At 37.1% G+C, this 16,914-nt stretch overlaps 1 protein-coding gene across 3 annotated transcripts in view; it reads left to right on the top strand.

Moving 5' to 3' along the window:
* The window catches only part of CYB5R4 (cytochrome b5 reductase 4), a 95,150-nt gene that overhangs the window by 12,664 nt on the left and 65,572 nt on the right, over positions 1 to 16,914 (top strand). The gene's annotated exons all lie outside the window — the stretch shown is intronic.

Consider the following 16,914-nt stretch of genomic DNA (forward strand, 5'->3'; position numbering starts at 1 on the left):
TTGTATGCTGTGACTTTGCTGAATTCATATATCTGTTTTGGCAGTTTTTTGGTGGAGTCTTTCGGGTTTTCCATGTAGAGTATCATGTCATCTGCGAAAAGTGAAAGTTTGACTACTTCTTTGCCAATTTGGATACCTTTGATTTCATTTTGTTGTCTGATTGCTGATGCTAAGACTTCCAATATTATGTTAAACAACAGTGGTGAGAGTGGACATCCCTGTTGTGTTTCTGATCTCAGGGGGAAAGATCTCAGGTTTTCCCCATTGAGGATGATATTAGCTGTGGGCTTTTCCTATGTGGCTTTTATGATGTTAAGGTATGTTTCTTCTATCCTGACTTTCTTGAGGGTTTTTATTAAGAAAGGATGCTATATTTTGTCAAATGCTTTCTGCATGTATTGACAGGATCATATGGTTCTTACCTTTTCTTCTATCAATGTGAGGTATCACATTGGTTGATTTGTGAATATTGAACCAGCCCTGCAGTCCAGGCTTACTCATCCATTTCTATTCTGATCTGTAGATTTTTACATTCTGATCCAGAGATTTCACATTCTCCACCATCAAATGCAGATAATCTCATCTTTGTTGATTTTATTTGTTCTATTCTACTGACAAACGATTTGCTTTCTTTTACTCTTTTTCTCCTAAATTGTCAATCTTTTCCTTTTTTTTTTTTTTTTTAAGTTTTCCTCTTTCTGTACCTCCCTTTCATTCACTAAAAATTCAATAAAGGAAAAAAAAAACTGGTGGTCTTGGGGTGTTATCTAACCCTCAGGTGTTTTGTTGGGTTGACACAGTGGTTTATGAAATTCAGCCAACATCTTGAAATTTTCCTTGTGGGAATGTTTTGGATTACAAAATTCAATTTTTAAAAGAGATATAGGGCTATTCAAACTTCTTTTGTACCTATGTCAATTTTTGTAAGTTATGTTTTTTTCAGTGATTGTTAATTTTATCTCAGTTGTTGAACATATTGTCATAAAGTTGTTTAGAACATTCCCTAATTACATCATTAATGTCTTTAGATTCTATAGTGGTATAGTTCAGATATTGCTAACTTTTGGCTTCTCTTTTTTTCCTTGATCAGTCTTACTAGAAGTTTACCAATTTTATTAACTTTTGGTTTTGATTTTCTTTGTTGTTTGTCCATTTTCTATTTCATTGATTTCTACTCCTATCATAGGAAGGTGGCTATTTTAAGACTCTGTTTCCTGCAACATTGGCATCAATATATTTTTGGAGATAATTTGCAATAATGATATTTTTGGTGAATATGTGAATTACCTGATTTCTAAGTTCTTATCTTTAGACTATTAGAGTCTACTGCCTCCTGTTTTGTATTCAACTCTAGATTGAGTCCTGGTTTAGCATTTGAGGGTTACTCACTTTAAGGGTTATATGTAAATTAATTCATTAAGAAATTACTATGGGGTGCCTATTACTTGTAGTTGTTTTTTTTTTTGTTTTGTTTTAATAATCATATAGGCTATCCTTCTGAGACAGTTTTTATTTATAGTAACCATGAAACATGGCTTTTGCATTTTTTTTTGTTACCTTATGTATAATTGTCCTTCATAAAAAATAGGGAAGATGGAATCGAACTATTCCTCCATCTTGGCTGATTCATTTAATCAGTTTTTCTTGTCATGCACTCTACCAGGTTCTAGGGATAACTTGGAAATATAAAATGGAGATGGCTTTTAATCTTATGGAATTTACAGTCTGGTAGGGAACACAAAGCATTAGTCAAGTCTGACAAGTATCGTGAAGGAAAGGTACACTGTGCTGTGAAGACGGCAGAAGATTGAGCAGACATCTGAAAGATAAACTAGAGTTAATTAGGCAAAGAGGAATGGGAACAGTATTCCAGGCTCCCAGAAGAAGCATGTGCAAGGGCTGGGTGGTATGATCATATGAGAGAGAGATCACGTGCACACACATCATTAAGTGTTCACTGTGAATATAAGGTGTTTAACATTAGTGATAATCTCTGTTCTTTCTTCTCTTCTCTTGTATTGGAAAGATACACTCTTTTCAAAAATGTCTTTCTTTCCAAGACATTTTCTTTCCTAAGGCTAGTCTCTTTGTGCTCTTATCAGTCCTCTCCAGCCTCCTCATGATCTTGGGCATTTGCCCATCCAACATTGTTTAGCATCCTCAGTTCTTTCTTTTCTTTCTTCCAGCAGTTTCTTCCGTTTAGTCTCCTCATGACTTTGGCCCTCTCTCACTGTTTCTTTCTCTGGGCTTTCTTCCTTAGCACTTGGTGCTGGACCACTATTAGACCATCTATAGCATTTTTTTTTTTTTTGGCCATTTTTAATAGTCTCCCTATTTAAATTGAGTTTCGGGATACTAATACACTGCTTCTCTCCCTACCCCAAGCATCTGGCACAGGGCATGGCTCCTGGTTAGTGTTCAGTAAATGTACCTTGAATCATGTGTATACAGTAAAACCTTGGATTGCGATAACTTGTTCTGCGAGTGTTCTGCAAGGTGAGCAAACATTCCTAATAAATTTTAACTTGATAAATGAGCAATGTCTTGCAATACCAGTAATACATGATGCCAAACATCACATGATCACAACTAAGCCAATGGTTCTTCTTCTCTCTCTCTCTCTCTCTCTCTTTTTCTTTTGCTGTGGGATTGTGGGTGATTGTCTCCATGCTCAGATGCTTGGTCTCAGGCTGTGGTGTTCAGCAGAAATCAGTGATTTTTCAGAACATTGGAAGGTGCCCACAACTGGCACTAGTGTATTTTTTGTCACTTCAAAGCACCTATGGACAGATATAGACCCTTTCCTCTGCTGCCTTATTGCCAGTTACATTAAATACAGTATATGACAAGAATTTATTAATACTATACTGTAGTCAGCATCCGTGCAAATGTATACAGTGGTCCCCATGCAGGAAAATGTTGAAAAGAAAGGCAGTGAGGAGAAGGAGGAAGTTTATGGAAGAAGGAGAAGATTATGGTGGTAGTTAAGAAGGAAATCATCAAGAAGTATGAATGAGGTATGCGAGTAGCCAAAATTGCAAGATTTTACAAGAAGTCTATGTCTGCATCTCGTCTGCAGAGGAGGAGGAGAGAAAGGTGGAGGAATCCCTCACTTCAAGTGAGATTAGGGAGATGTGTAAAATGTGGGAAACAGTGCAAAATTTTGTAGAAAAATACCACTCGAATAAGGCTGTAGCAGTGTAAGTGATGAATCTGTTTAACAATAATGCAATGTCACATTTCCATGAAATCCTCAAAAGGAGGCAAAAACAAGTGTCATTGGATAGGTTCCTTGTTAAAGTTATATGAAAAGAAAAAGATCCCATAGAACCAATAGATAGCAGTGATTCCATTAGTGATAGTGAAAGTTGTCATACACAATAACCCTCCTGTCTCTTGTCTCCTTCACACCAGCTACAATGGTTTTCAAAGGTAAGTGCAGGTTAATTTTTTTTCTTTATATTTCATATTTTCTTTATTATTTTGTATTATGTTACAGTTTGTAATCATTTTTATATGAATATTTTTGGGTTGTGGAACAAATCATCTGAGTTTCCATTATTTCTTATGGGGAAATTTGCTTTGATATACACGTGCTTTGGATTACAAGCATGTTTCTGGAGTGAATTATGCTCACAAACCAAGGTTTTATTGTATTTTGATATGTGTAGGAGTTATAAACCACATTATGGTTTTAATTATTTGACAAAATAGTAACCAGTTGAGAAACCTGATATTTGATGTTTCTACGTTATTGGCCCTTGGAGTTCCTTAATCAGTTTGAAACTTTATTATTTGTGGATAGTTTTCTTATATAGATTCAAGGTCGTCCATTATTCATTTTTGAGCCCCATTTTAAAATGTATTAGTATTTCCATTAGACTCCTTTTTATGTTTCTATCTCTGTGAGGAAATTTCCTCTCCATTAAATGTCATCTACATTTTCTACTAGATTTTTTAAGATGTTAATTATAGTTATTTTAAGATCCCTGTGTACTAGTGCCAACATATGCACGATCTTAAGTCTGGTTGTGTTGCTGTTTTTCTCTTTTGACAATGAGTTCTTTTGTCTTTTTTTTTTTAATGTGACTTTTAATGTTTGATTGAATGTCACGTGTTGCACATTGGTGAACAGTAGAAACCCAAGGTATTTACCCTTAGAAACAGGTGCACTTTTACTGGCAGACAATTAGATCGAGTCAGTCTAGGTAGTAGTTGCGCCGGTTTGGGGGTTTATTGTTGCTAGTGTTACCATCAGTATACCACAGACTTCAAATTCCTCCAGCAGTGAGTTACTGCTAACTTGTTTTTAGTGTGCAGCCTGCAGCGTTGGAGGGTTTTCTCATTGTTCCTGTTCCGCTCTTAGCAGACCGCTTGCCTTACATACCCATATAGGGTCTCCTTCCATGCTTTTGCCCCTCTCCCATTGGCGGACTTCCCTTGCTTGTTACTTGGTGCAAGACTTGTGGTGGAGACAGAAGGCGTTTTGCAATTTCCCTGTTTTAGCCTCAGTCTTAGGCAGGTCCTGTGCACCTGCCCCAGAGGCTGAACTTTTCCAGTGCTTCTGTCACTTCCCCAGTGGAGATGTCCTCTGCCTTATACTCAGTGCAGGATCTAGAAAGCAGGCAGGTTTTCTGCCTCTCCCCCACCCCCTTCCTGACAGCTGAGCTTTGCCTTGTATCTGTAGAGAAGAAGGAGGACAGGGCAGAGGGTGTAGGCTGGGAGCAATTTCCCTGTCTTCCTTCCAGTGCTAGAAGACCTCTGTTTTGTATTGGCACAGAATCTGGGCACGAGTGGGCTTTCTGTCCCTTCTCCAGTGTTTATCTTGCATTTGCCTGGTGTTGGACCAGAATAAAAGAGGAGCTGTGTTTTCTTCCCTTTGCAGCAGCAGCTAACTTTTGCTTGGTATCAATACAAGGACTCGAAGGTGAGAGACTTTACTGTACCTTCCCAGCAACAGGCAACTTTTGCTGCGTGTCAGGATTCAATCTGAAGCATGGGTGAATTTCTCACTTCTGCCCCACCAGTAGCTGATAACCACCTTGTATTCATGCAGTCCGAAAGTGTAGACGGACTTTTCTTGGCACTTCTGCTCTACCCTCAAATCTTAGAGCAGGCACTACACACCAGTGCCAGCAATATCCCTTTCTCAGCTCTGCTCATGCTGGTTCTCAGGAGCATCTCAGGGGGTGGGAGACTATGAAGAAGAAATTTGTGAGTGGGTACAGGATTTTCTGTGTCTGAGGCCCTCAGATTCTAAATTGGCATCAGTGCACATTTGACCCTTAAGCATTTTGTTAAAATTTCAGTTGTTTTATAGCAACATCTCTTTTTTCTGTGCTTTGTCAAAGATGAAACAATTCTTGTGTCCCATCTCCTCTGAGGGGCTCGTCACTCTGGATTTTAGATAAATGGTTGACTTATGACCTCACCTCCCTGATGGGCTCAAAAACGTTTGGTTTTTCTGGATTGTCTGGCTTTTTCTTTTTGTTAAGAGTAGGAACAAATTTTTCTTGTGGCTTTCTCTTCTGAATTTTGTCATTATATCAAGTAATCTTTGCAGCTGACTTGCTTTAGAAAATAAAAAATAATCCAAAGCACAAGGACATATTTTCTTCTTTTTTTTCCCCAAGTAGTTAATAGCAAGTCAGTCGAGTGCTGATAGCTATCACTGGTAGAACTAAAGCATGGGCAGACAGGGAAATGATCCCATGGAATAGGGAAAACCCATCTTTTAGAGAGAGGGTGTCTTGCTTAATAGGATGTAAACTTTAAATCCAGCTTAAGTAGATAGCACATGTGACTTTTGCTAATGATGTTTGCTCATTGTTCTCCCTAAGAGAGGTTTGTGAATTGTTTTCAAAATATTTAGACTATAACTGATTGCTCAGACCGTTGGTTAATTTTTAGTGCTTTTGCTGATTAATTTCCTTTTAGATAAATATCAGGGTTGTTTTTCCTTATACTAATGCCACATGAGATGATCTTTGATAATTATGCCCTGTTGACCTTCTGAAGTGCATAGAGGCCTTTTTCACATTCTATTTAAAATTTCTCATGCAAACTGAGGCATTCAGGTCAGACTCTCTTAGCTTTTTTGTAGATTGAATTTACCATCATTGAAGTTGTTTGGTGGAATTAGAAGCTCCAAGTTGTATTCCAGACAGTTGTTACCTAACTTTTCTCTAGGTTCTGTAAAGTAGTGCTGGTCCCATTTTTCATTTTTCTTTTCCTTTTTAAAATTGCACCACAGGTTGACAATTTGTTTAGAAACCAACCTTAATTTTAGAGGCTTTTTTCAAATGTTTGTCCTTTTATGTCGAGAGTGTTGAAACAGAGAGCTAAATGGAAGCTGTCTGTGTGTGGACAGAACTTTTCTATGAATTGCTGCACTGGCAGGTGCCCCCAGCCTCCTGTATGCAAGTCTTTAGGGGTAGAATCCTCCTCCTCATCTGTAAATAAGTATTCTGAGGGCTCTGTGTGAAATGGGAGCTGCTGGGATGGTGGTGGTAGGAGGTGGATCTTAATGTTTTGACATGTAAACTTTGCTTCAGATGTTTAGTTCAGACCTCTCCTCCACTCCCAAGTGTGTTTCCTTCAGTAAGTGTTTCTCTGGTTCATCCTCTCCAGAGAGTAAACTACACTTCTTGCAGGGTTGGGAGGGGCTGGTCGCTTGGTTGTGTAGGATGGGGGAGGGGATTTAAGGCTTATGTTGCTTCTTATATTGAATTTTGAGACCTTCATGCACCCTGACTTCAGAAGGGCCTGGAATTTCTGAGTCTTACAGTTTTGGGGGTTATTTTGCACACATTGGCTTTTTATAGGTTTCCCTCCAACTTATACAAGCTTTATTTTTACCTTTCTTCATGCTGCTAAGTATGTTGTCACTCATGCATTTGGCTTTCAGACTTCCAAAACTTTATTGCTGTCATCTCCTCTTCTGATTTCTGTGTCTTTATGGCTTTATGTGTTATTTGTCCTTCACTGTCATTTTAGAAACTTCTCAGGAGTGTGGGAAACAAATGAATGCTTTCGATCTTGAAATGCTTTCAAATCTTGAATTACTATCCACCATCTTGTAAGCCTAGTTTCTAGTTACTGTTCTTAAATACCAAGGCCACGTTTACTTTAAGTTGTTATGAAATCCATTTGTCTTTCATAAATTTCTTTTCCATTTTTCTCCGTTGAAATTAGCAAGGTATTATTACCTAGTTTTCTAAAATAATATGCAGGGTTGAGTTTTAGGTTATAGCTAATTGTCTCCTATTGGACTAACACTCCAGCAAACACCAACTATAAGCTCAAGACAAAATATTTTTTAAAAATAACTATCTAAAGAAACTGGCAAACAACCAAAACAGACAGAAACTAGAGGTTAGGAGTTATCCGTATTTAGAAGAAGGAACTACTGGGTGAGTTTCCCATTTCGGATGGTATTTAACTTGAAGTCATGCCCAGCTTGGTACTGTGAGGATGACTAAAACTCAGGGGAGACTCCCAGTCGTACTGGCTTGAAGAACTAGATGACAGAGTTTGGGGGCATCTGGAACAACTGGAAAGTGAGGGAGAAGATCCAGAAAAAGAGAAATCTAGAGATGAATATAAACTGTCTAAATCTTGCATAGACAGACTCTGACTGTTCCAGTAAGGCTAAAAGCACTGAATAGAAGTTTCAGTTTTCATTCCCACAGAGGGGAAACAGAGTTTTGGGGTTTGAGTCCAATTAATCGCGTACTAAAACAATCATTCTCTTTGGAAGAAGGTAACAGAATTTAGAGTTTCTGCAACATATTATTTACAATGGCCAGAATATAATTCAAAATTTGCAGACATGCTGAAGAGAAAAGGCAATTATTGGAGAGTGACTCTGAGATGATCCAGATGTTAAATTTAAAAGGATTTAGGGGTGCCTGGGTGGCGCAGTCGGTTAAGCGTCCGACTTCAGCCGGGTCACGATCTTGCGGTCCGTGAGTTCGAGCCCCGCGTCGGGCTCTGGGCTGATGGCTCGGAGCCTGGAGCCTGTTTCCGATTCTGTGTCTTCCTCTCTCTCTGCCCCTCCCCTGTTCATGCTCTGTCTCTCTCTGTCCCAAAAATAAATAAAAAACGTTGAAAAAAAAATTAAAAAAAAATAAAAGGATTCAAATGGATTTTAAGGCACCTATTATAACTATACTCATGAAAATAAAGGAATGCATGTATATAATGAATGAACAAATAGGAAATCTCAGCCGAGAAAAAGAAATTATAAAGACATGGAAATTTAGAATTGAAAAATATAATACGTGAAATAAAAATTTTTACTAAATGGGCTTAATAGCAGATTAGAGGTAACAGAAGTAAGATTTAGTAAACTTGCAGATAGATTAATAGAAGTTATATAATCTGAAAAACAGAGAGGAAAATGATTAGAAAGAATTTGAACAAAGGCTCAGGGACCTACAGGACAAAATAAAAATGTCTAGTATATGTGTAGTCATAGTTCTAGAAGGAGAGGAAAAGGAGAATGGGGCAGAAAAATATTTGAAAACATGATGGCCAGAAATTTCCCAAATTTGGTGAAACACATGAAATTGTCAATTTAGAAGCTTAGCAGATCCAAGCATAATCAATACAAACCATATTACATAGAGGCACATTATACTCAAACTGCTAAAAGCCAAAAATAAAGAGAAAATCTTGACAACAGTCAGACACACACACACACACACACACACGGAAACAATAAAAATGATTTGTTGAAGGAAAAAAACCTACAACATCAGCCCTGAATTCTGTATCTTTAAAGTTACAGAATTCCTTAAAGAGAAAAAGGAAATAAAGACTTTTTCAGATAAGCAAAAACTGAGAATTCAGCACTAGCTGACCTACACCGTAAGAAGTTTGACAGGAAATTCATCAGGTTGAAGGGTAATGATACCAGATGTAAGCTCAGATCTTTAGGAAATGGTAAATATGTGAATAAAGAGGAAAAAATTACTTTTCCCCCTCTTACCTGTTAAAAAAAGGTAACTAATGTTTAAAGCAAAAATTATAACATTCTACTGAGGGGTTGCACAAAGTATAGGGAATGGAGAGTGGTAAATGGTTTTTATATTAAATGTAAAAAGGGATACAGTATTAACTCAAGTGGATTGGTTATAGTTAAGGACATATACTATATATCCCTAGAACAATCACTTAAAAAATAAAAAATAATGTAAAGAGGTATAACTAAAAAGTCAGTAGATAAAATGAAATTCTAAAAAATACTTTGTTAACCCAAAAGAAGGCAGGGAAAGAGGAACAGAGACACAGGCAGAAAACTTGGAAGAAGAAAAAGAAAATTTGAGAATAAGAATGAAGACGTAAAATGGTAGCTCTGAATTCAGCCACATCAATAATCAAGTATAAATGGACCAGTTATTTGAATTGAAAGAGATTGTGTGTTTGTGTGTCAAGACCTAACTACATGATGGCTATAAGGGATACACTTTGTTGGTTTGTTTATTTTAGTGTTTTGTATAATTTTGTCTTTAGTTTTACATTCCCAGTCAAAACATTGGTTTCCAAAGTACCTTAGGTCAACTCCTTTCCTTTTTTTTTTCTTTTTTTATTGAAGTATAATTAACACACAGTGTTATATTAGTTTCAGGTGTATAGTATAATGATTCAACAATTCTATACATTACTCAGTGCTCATTACTATATGTGCACTCTTAATCCCCTCTGTGTATTTCACCCATCCCCCAACCCGCCTCCTCTCTGGGAACCACTAGTTTTTTTTCTCTGTATTTAAGAGTCACTTTTTTTGTCTCTTTTTTTTTCTTTGTTCATTTGTTTTGTTTCTTACATTCCACTTATGAGTGAAATCATATGGTATTTGTCTGTCTGACTTATTTCACTTTGCGTAATCCTTCTAGGTTCATCCGTTTATTGCAAATGGCAAGACCTCATTCTTTTTTTATGGCTGACCAATATACCACTGTGTATATAATATACCACATCTTTATCCATTCATCAATCAATGGACACTTGGGTTGCTTTCATATCTTGGCCATTGTAAATAATGCTGTAATAAACATAAGGGTGCATGTATCTTTTCAAATTAGTGTCTTTGTTTTCTTTGGATAAATACCCAGTAGTGGAATTATAGATTCTACAGTATTTCTATTTTTAATTTTTTTGATGAACCTCATACTGTTTTCCACAGTGGCTGCACCAATTTGATTTCCTACTGCCGGTACGTGAGGGTTCCTTTTTCTCCACATCCTTGCCAACACTTGTTATTTCTCATGTTTTTGATTTTACTCATTCTGACAGATATGAGGTGATATCTCATTGTGGATTGATCTGCATTTTTTTGATGATGAATGATGTTGAGCATGTTTTCATGTGCCTGGTGACCATTTGTATCTCTTTGTAGAAATGTGTGTTCAGGTGCTCTGTATAAGGGATACATTTTAAATATAAGGAGACAGAAAGGTTGAAAGTAAATGCTTAGAAAAACATATACTGTCTAGATAGTAAGTATAATAAGATTGGACTATATTAAAATTAGATAAAAGATATAACCAGACAAAGACAAGAAATCTTAACTAGAGATAAAGAGTCAGTTCATTAGGAAGACTGTTTATGCCTTGTAACAAAGTTTCAAAATACATGAGACAAACATTAATAGTATTGAAACATAGACTTAAAATCCACAATCATTGTTGCATATTTTACCATCCTCTCTCAGCAGTTGCTAGGAGAAACTAGATAAATATCAGTAGATGTAAAATAAAAATAATGTGCTATTTCTTTATTGAACACAAGATGGCAAAGTAGTCACAGTTTCACTTGCAAAACTGGATCTGCATTTGAATACTGTGAAATAAGCTATGATTTTACTGTGTTAACCCAGTAAACATGTTTCCTTTAGAGCCCTTCATTTATTTTAGAGCCAACAAAATGAACTGTGGTGAATAGTGAAATAAATAGAAATACTACAGGGGCTCCTAAGTGGCTGAGTTGATTAAGTGACCAACTCTTGATTTCAGTTTAGGTCATGATCTCGCGGTTCGTGGGATTGAGCCCTATGTCTTAAAACTGGGAAAACTCGGGGCGCCTGGGTGGCTCAGTCGGTTGGGCGTCCGACTTCAGCTCAGGTCACGATCTCGCAGTCCGTGAGTTCGAGCCCCGCGTCGGGCTCTGGCTGATGGCTCAGAGCCTGGAGCCTGTTTCCGATTCTGTGTCTCCCTCTCTCTCTCTGCCCCTCCCCCGTTCATGCTCTGTCTCTCTCTGTCTCAAAAATAAATAAACGTTAAAAAAAAAAATTAAAAAAAAAACTGGGAAAACTCTAAAGTCAGTTTTTAGTCTGATTTCTCATTAGTACAGGACTTAACCTCTATAAGATCTACAGACCATCATCCATCATGTACTTAAATAGTACCAGTGTCTCGGAGCTCACTGCTTATTTAAAGGTTTGAGTTCAATGTTCAGTGTCATTTTTATACCTAAAAACTAATGTTGCCATTTTGCACAGAAAGAACTCTTCTCCATCTTGGTAAATGCCCCTCGTTTTTCACATGTACTTTTTATATTTGTTGTAATTTAAACCCTAACTGTTACTGCTAAAGACTAAGGCATCGTGCAACACGATGTTTAACTTTATGTGTAAGAATTTTAAAAACCCACAGTAAAACATAAAAGAAAAGAAAATATACCAGTTGCCTAACCTAGCTAACAGTATTACTATGATTGAGCATTAAATGTAGTCCTGAACTTCCTAGCAGCCAAGTAAAAGAGACACTAGTAACACTGGCCACATGATCTGAACTTAAAAAGTATTAAAAAGAAACAAGCAAACAAAAGGAGACTCATTAGTTTTTTGAAAAGGAGAAATCACCTTTGAGTTTTTGATACTGATGTTGTGAAGAATCTGAGTCCCTATATAGCGGTCACTGACTGCAGATGCTATGGTTTAGCAATCTGCAGAAACATTCTTTAGCCATCCTCCCCAGCTCTAGGTAACCACTAATGTCCTTTCTGTCTCTTGAGACTTGCAAATTTGGGACATTTCATTTAAATGAAAGCATGAAATATATGGTCTTTTGTGTTTGCCTTCTTTCACTTAGTATACTATTTTCAGGGTTCATCCATGTTGTAGCATGTGTCAATACTTCAGTATTTTTTCTGGCTGAATATTACTCCACATATGGATATGATACACTTTCTTTATCTGTTCATCAGCTCATTGACATTTAAGTTATTATGAAGTATGTTGCTGTGAACATTCATGTACACGTTTTTGCATGAGCATATATTTTTCTTTCTTTTGAGTATCCACCTAGGAATAAATCTGGATCACACATAGTCTATTTTTAACCTTTTGAGGAACTGCCAGACGTGTTCCATTCTCGGCAACATTGTGTGAAACTTCGTTTCAGAGCACTCTTTTTCAGTTACCACTCCAACTTCCCATAGGTAGAAAAAGCCTTTTCCCACCTACAGAACCTGAATCACGTATCTCAGATAAGTGAACTCACAACTGGATTGCAGCAAGCCTCAACTTATTCTCAGTGCCAGCTCTATAGCAGACACCACAGTGTAAGACTCAAGTGACATTTATACCTCTTAATCTATCTCCCAGATGAGGCTCCCATACTTTTTCAGGTTATATAACCATATGTGAACCCTAAAGGCTCACCAGTAAGGAGTGAACTGCATCCCCATGGTTCAGGCCACACACCCACTAATAATTTGTCATTTTTTCTTTGTTCTATTTTATGTCAGAGAGTCTCAAAGCATGATCCAGGGGTTCCTGAGGGAGCTCAAAACTCTTTTGGTGGGTGGTCCAAGGCCAAAAATTCTTTGTAGTAATACTGTTATCTGCCTTTTAAAAAAATACTTCTTTCACAGGTATATAAGATTAGGTGCAGAAGGTGACATGAGAATACAGGTGTCAACTATTAAGCCACGCTTTAAAGATATGTGCCAAGGTTTAAAACAATGGCACTTCTCTAGCTTTTTTTTTTTTTTTTAAATATAGTTATTTTTCATAAAAATACCTATTATTTGGGATAATATATAGTGAGCTTATTGTTTTTATTTTTAATTTAAAAATATTCTTTAAATTTCTTTCTTTTCTTTTTCTCTTTGTCTTTTTCTCTTTCCATCTTTTGTTGTTTTATTAAAGAACAGGGACAGGACCTGTGGGCAGAAAGAGCTACCTTTTTAAATTTCTTAATTTTCATTTATGAAAGGTAAAAACATCAATAGATATAACCATCATAAACAAAAGCTCCTTTGGGGGTCCTCAATTTTTTAAAGAGTGAAGAGATCTTCAAGTCCCCAAATTTGAGAACTACCGCTGTAAGTAAAAGTGGTATTTTTGTAGTCAGATTTAAAATTAATCTTTGTTTAAAATTCAAACATAGATTTAACTCTAAAGCCCCACATGGTATTCATTCAACAAAAATTTATTTACTGCCTATCACGTACATGCCAAGTATTATGCAGTATTTCTATGTTTTTAAAATTTATTTATTTTGAGAGAGAGTGTGTGTGCAAGCATAAGCTGGAGAGGGGCAGAGAGTGAGGGAGAGAGAGAACCCCAAGTAGTGTAAGTTTCTGAGGATGCAAAGCACTAACTGGTCATTTTAAAGTGCGTAATTGTTATTCTAAGAACTTAGTTGAGAGCTCAGAGTTCCAGACCTATTAACACAAAAGAGATAGCTTACTGCGAAAATATTGGCACAGGTACTACCAGTACCTTGCCTAAAAAACTTAGTGTAGCCATTGTTCTGAGTGCATGTTTTCAATTGCACGGCAACTCTGCTAGGATGAGTTAGCTAAAAATGTACCCCTGAATATTGCTTGGGCATTTAAAAGGTGATGTATTTAAACATTAGAGCATATGTTCCTAATAAAACTGTTGTATTTTAATTTTAATTTTTAATAAGTTGTTCTTTTTTATTTGTTCTTTCTTATTTGTTCTTTTTTATCTATATTTTTCCCTTACATTGAGATATAATTGACATATAGCACTTCTTAAGTTTATGATGTACAACATTATGATTTGTATGTGTATATATTGTGAAATTAACTTGCTTTTATTAACAGTAGTCAGGCAATCTGTCCCTGGTCAGAATTTATAAAACAAAATCCAGAAAAAAAAAAAAAAAAGAAGTACAAAGCAGGGAACGGATAGATAAGATGGATGGATGGATGGATGGATGGATGGATGGATGGATGGGTAGATGGGTGGATGAGTGGATGGATAAATCAACTCATCAATAAAGTCAATAGATACTCTCCTTAAATCTTCCCCTGCAGGGGCGCCTGGGTGGTGCAGTCGGTTAAGCGTCCGACTTCAGCCAGGTCACGATCTCGCGGTCCGGGAGTTCGAGCCCCGCGTCAGGCTCTGGGCTGATGGCTCAGAGCCTGGAGCCTGTTTCCGATTCTGTGTCTCCCTCTCTCTCTGCCCCTCCCCCGTTCATGCTCTGTCTCTCTCTGTCCCAAAAATAAATAAACGTTGAAAAAAAAAAATTAAAAAAAAAAAAAAATTCTTCCCCTGCAACTGAAGGTGACCCAAGTAGATGATCTAAAAGCACCAATTGGACTGTAACCAGAGGATCTTGGTCACAGCAATTTTGTACCATTCAGGATTGGTGTTTTATGAATCTCTTCCTGCCTATTTTTGTTCTTAATGTCATTATTAGGATTTAGGTTTTGCAGAATTTATTAATAGCCTAGCATAAAGTTGAGATTATGTCTGTGGGCCCCCAAATACTATCTGTTTAATAGGCAATCAGTTGTATACATCTGCCATACTTGAGCAACTAAAGCTGTAGGAAGAAGTTGTGTCGTTGCAAAATTTAGAAAGTTGCAAAGTTAGTTTCTAAAAACCAGGTAGTAAGGATATAGGAAGCTAGAGGCTTGTTTTTTAAAAAGCATATATAGTACAAACAGAATACAGTGAAGCACAGAAGGAGAGCATAAGGTCCGGTTCTTTGCATTTGTTTTCTTCTGCCACATTCAAGTTTTAGTTTTCAGGAATGCTTTTGAAAAGGAAAAAGGAAGGACATAAAATAGAGGAAGAAAAAGAGAGAAGAGTGAGCCTTGGCACCAGACGAAAAACATCATTTGCATTTTTGGAGCTAGGTTTATATGTCATAATTAACAAATCATGAGCCAAGTGTGGTTGGATCTAACATTTCTTGGGCCGGGACATTAAGTCTCAATTCCTTATAGTGAGGGATTGTCTAGGCATTCCTGGTCTTGTCCCTTTAAAGAGCATGGGGAGTTGTTCACGTCCAGAGTGAGTTGATGAGAGAGGCTGAAGGTCAGTCTAAAGGGTCGGGAGGCTGAAGAGAACTTGTGTGGGGTGTTTTAGGCTTTCTATGCTGATTCTGGATAGCTGGCAGGGCTGCCTGCCTGTTTGTCTTTCTGCTGGTTACTGACAGGTAATGAAATTCCATCAAAGACGGTGCGTGATCGTGTGTTCTAAGTCTCATGTTCTTGAGAAACTCTAGTCAAGGTTTGGTTACAGGGGAAGTTTGGGATTCTTTTGTCTGGAAGGCATTCTGTCTTTAAAAAATCAATTGGGAATAATTCTGATCCTAATCATTATCTCTGGCATTTGTGGACTATGGATTTCGAAGCACTAAACAATAGGAAAAATTCCTTCCAAATTTGGTGGAGAAGATGGATAGGGAAGAAGGAAGGGGGAAACTCCACCAGTTGCTTTTTTTTTTTTTTTTCCTCCTCAGACTTATTTGGAGGACTGCTGAACGATTTTGTGAATTTACTTCTTTTTGTTGCCTAAATTGCTTTTTAAGCAGTTTTATAAAGAAATCTACCTAGTTGGTTATTCTCTAAAATTAAACTTGTGGAAAAACTACAGTGCCTTTTTGGGTCTGAAACCCAATCACTTCTTTCCTCCCAAGATTATTCTGTAGATGAACATTTTAAGTTATCTGAGGTGATTTAAATTCATGGAAGTCATAGCATAGAGATGGAAATGTCCTGGATAGAAGAAAACCACTGGTTCTCATGGCACCCTTGAGGTGTCTTCAGGGCTGGATTTATCTACTCTGTAGTTTTCAAGTAAAGGACTAAAAAACAACTCATTTCTCTGAGAAGGCTAGCAACTCCTAGCCTTCTTGCTTTGAGAACAAAGCAACTTCTCCTTTGTTGTTTCCTGTTCTTTTTTTTTTTAAATGATAACGTGGAGGTTCCTCAGAAAATTAAAAATAGACCTACCCTATGACCCAGCAATAGCACTGCTAGGAATTTATCCAAGGGACACAGGAGTACTGATGCATAGGGGCACTTGTATCCCAATGTTCATAGCAGCACTCTCAACAATAGCCAAATTATGGAAAGAGCCTAAATGTCCATCAACTGATGAATGGATAAAGAAATTGTGGTTTATATACACTATGGAATACTACGTGGCAATGAGAAAAAATGAAATATGGCCTTTTGTAGCAACGTGGATGGAACTGGAGAGTGTGATGCTAAGTGAAATAAGCCATACAGAGAAAGACAGATACCATATGGTTTCACTCTTATGTGGATCCTGAGAAACTTAACAGGAACCCATGGGGGAGGGGAAGGGAAAAAAAAAAAAAAAAGAGGTTAGAGTGGGAGAGAGCCAAAGCATAAGAGACTGTTGAGAACGGAGAGCAAACTGAGGGTTGATGGGGGGTGGGAGGGAGGAGAGGGTGGGTGATGGGTATTGAGGAGGGCACCTTTTGGGATGAGCACTGGGTGTTGTATGGAAACCAATTTGACAATAAATTTCATATATAAATAAAAAAAATAAATGCAATCATATTATTTTCCAAAAACAAACAAAAAAAAATAAAAAAATAAAAATGATAACCATACATTTAAATGTATGAACAGATGAAATAAATACTCCAGGAAGATAAAGGGTTTATTAAGATC

The sequence above is a fragment of the Herpailurus yagouaroundi genome, unplaced genomic scaffold (assembly GCF_014898765.1).
Source record: "Herpailurus yagouaroundi ecotype Mexico unplaced genomic scaffold, PumYag 139, whole genome shotgun sequence".
NCBI lineage: Eukaryota > Metazoa > Chordata > Mammalia > Carnivora > Felidae > Herpailurus > Herpailurus yagouaroundi.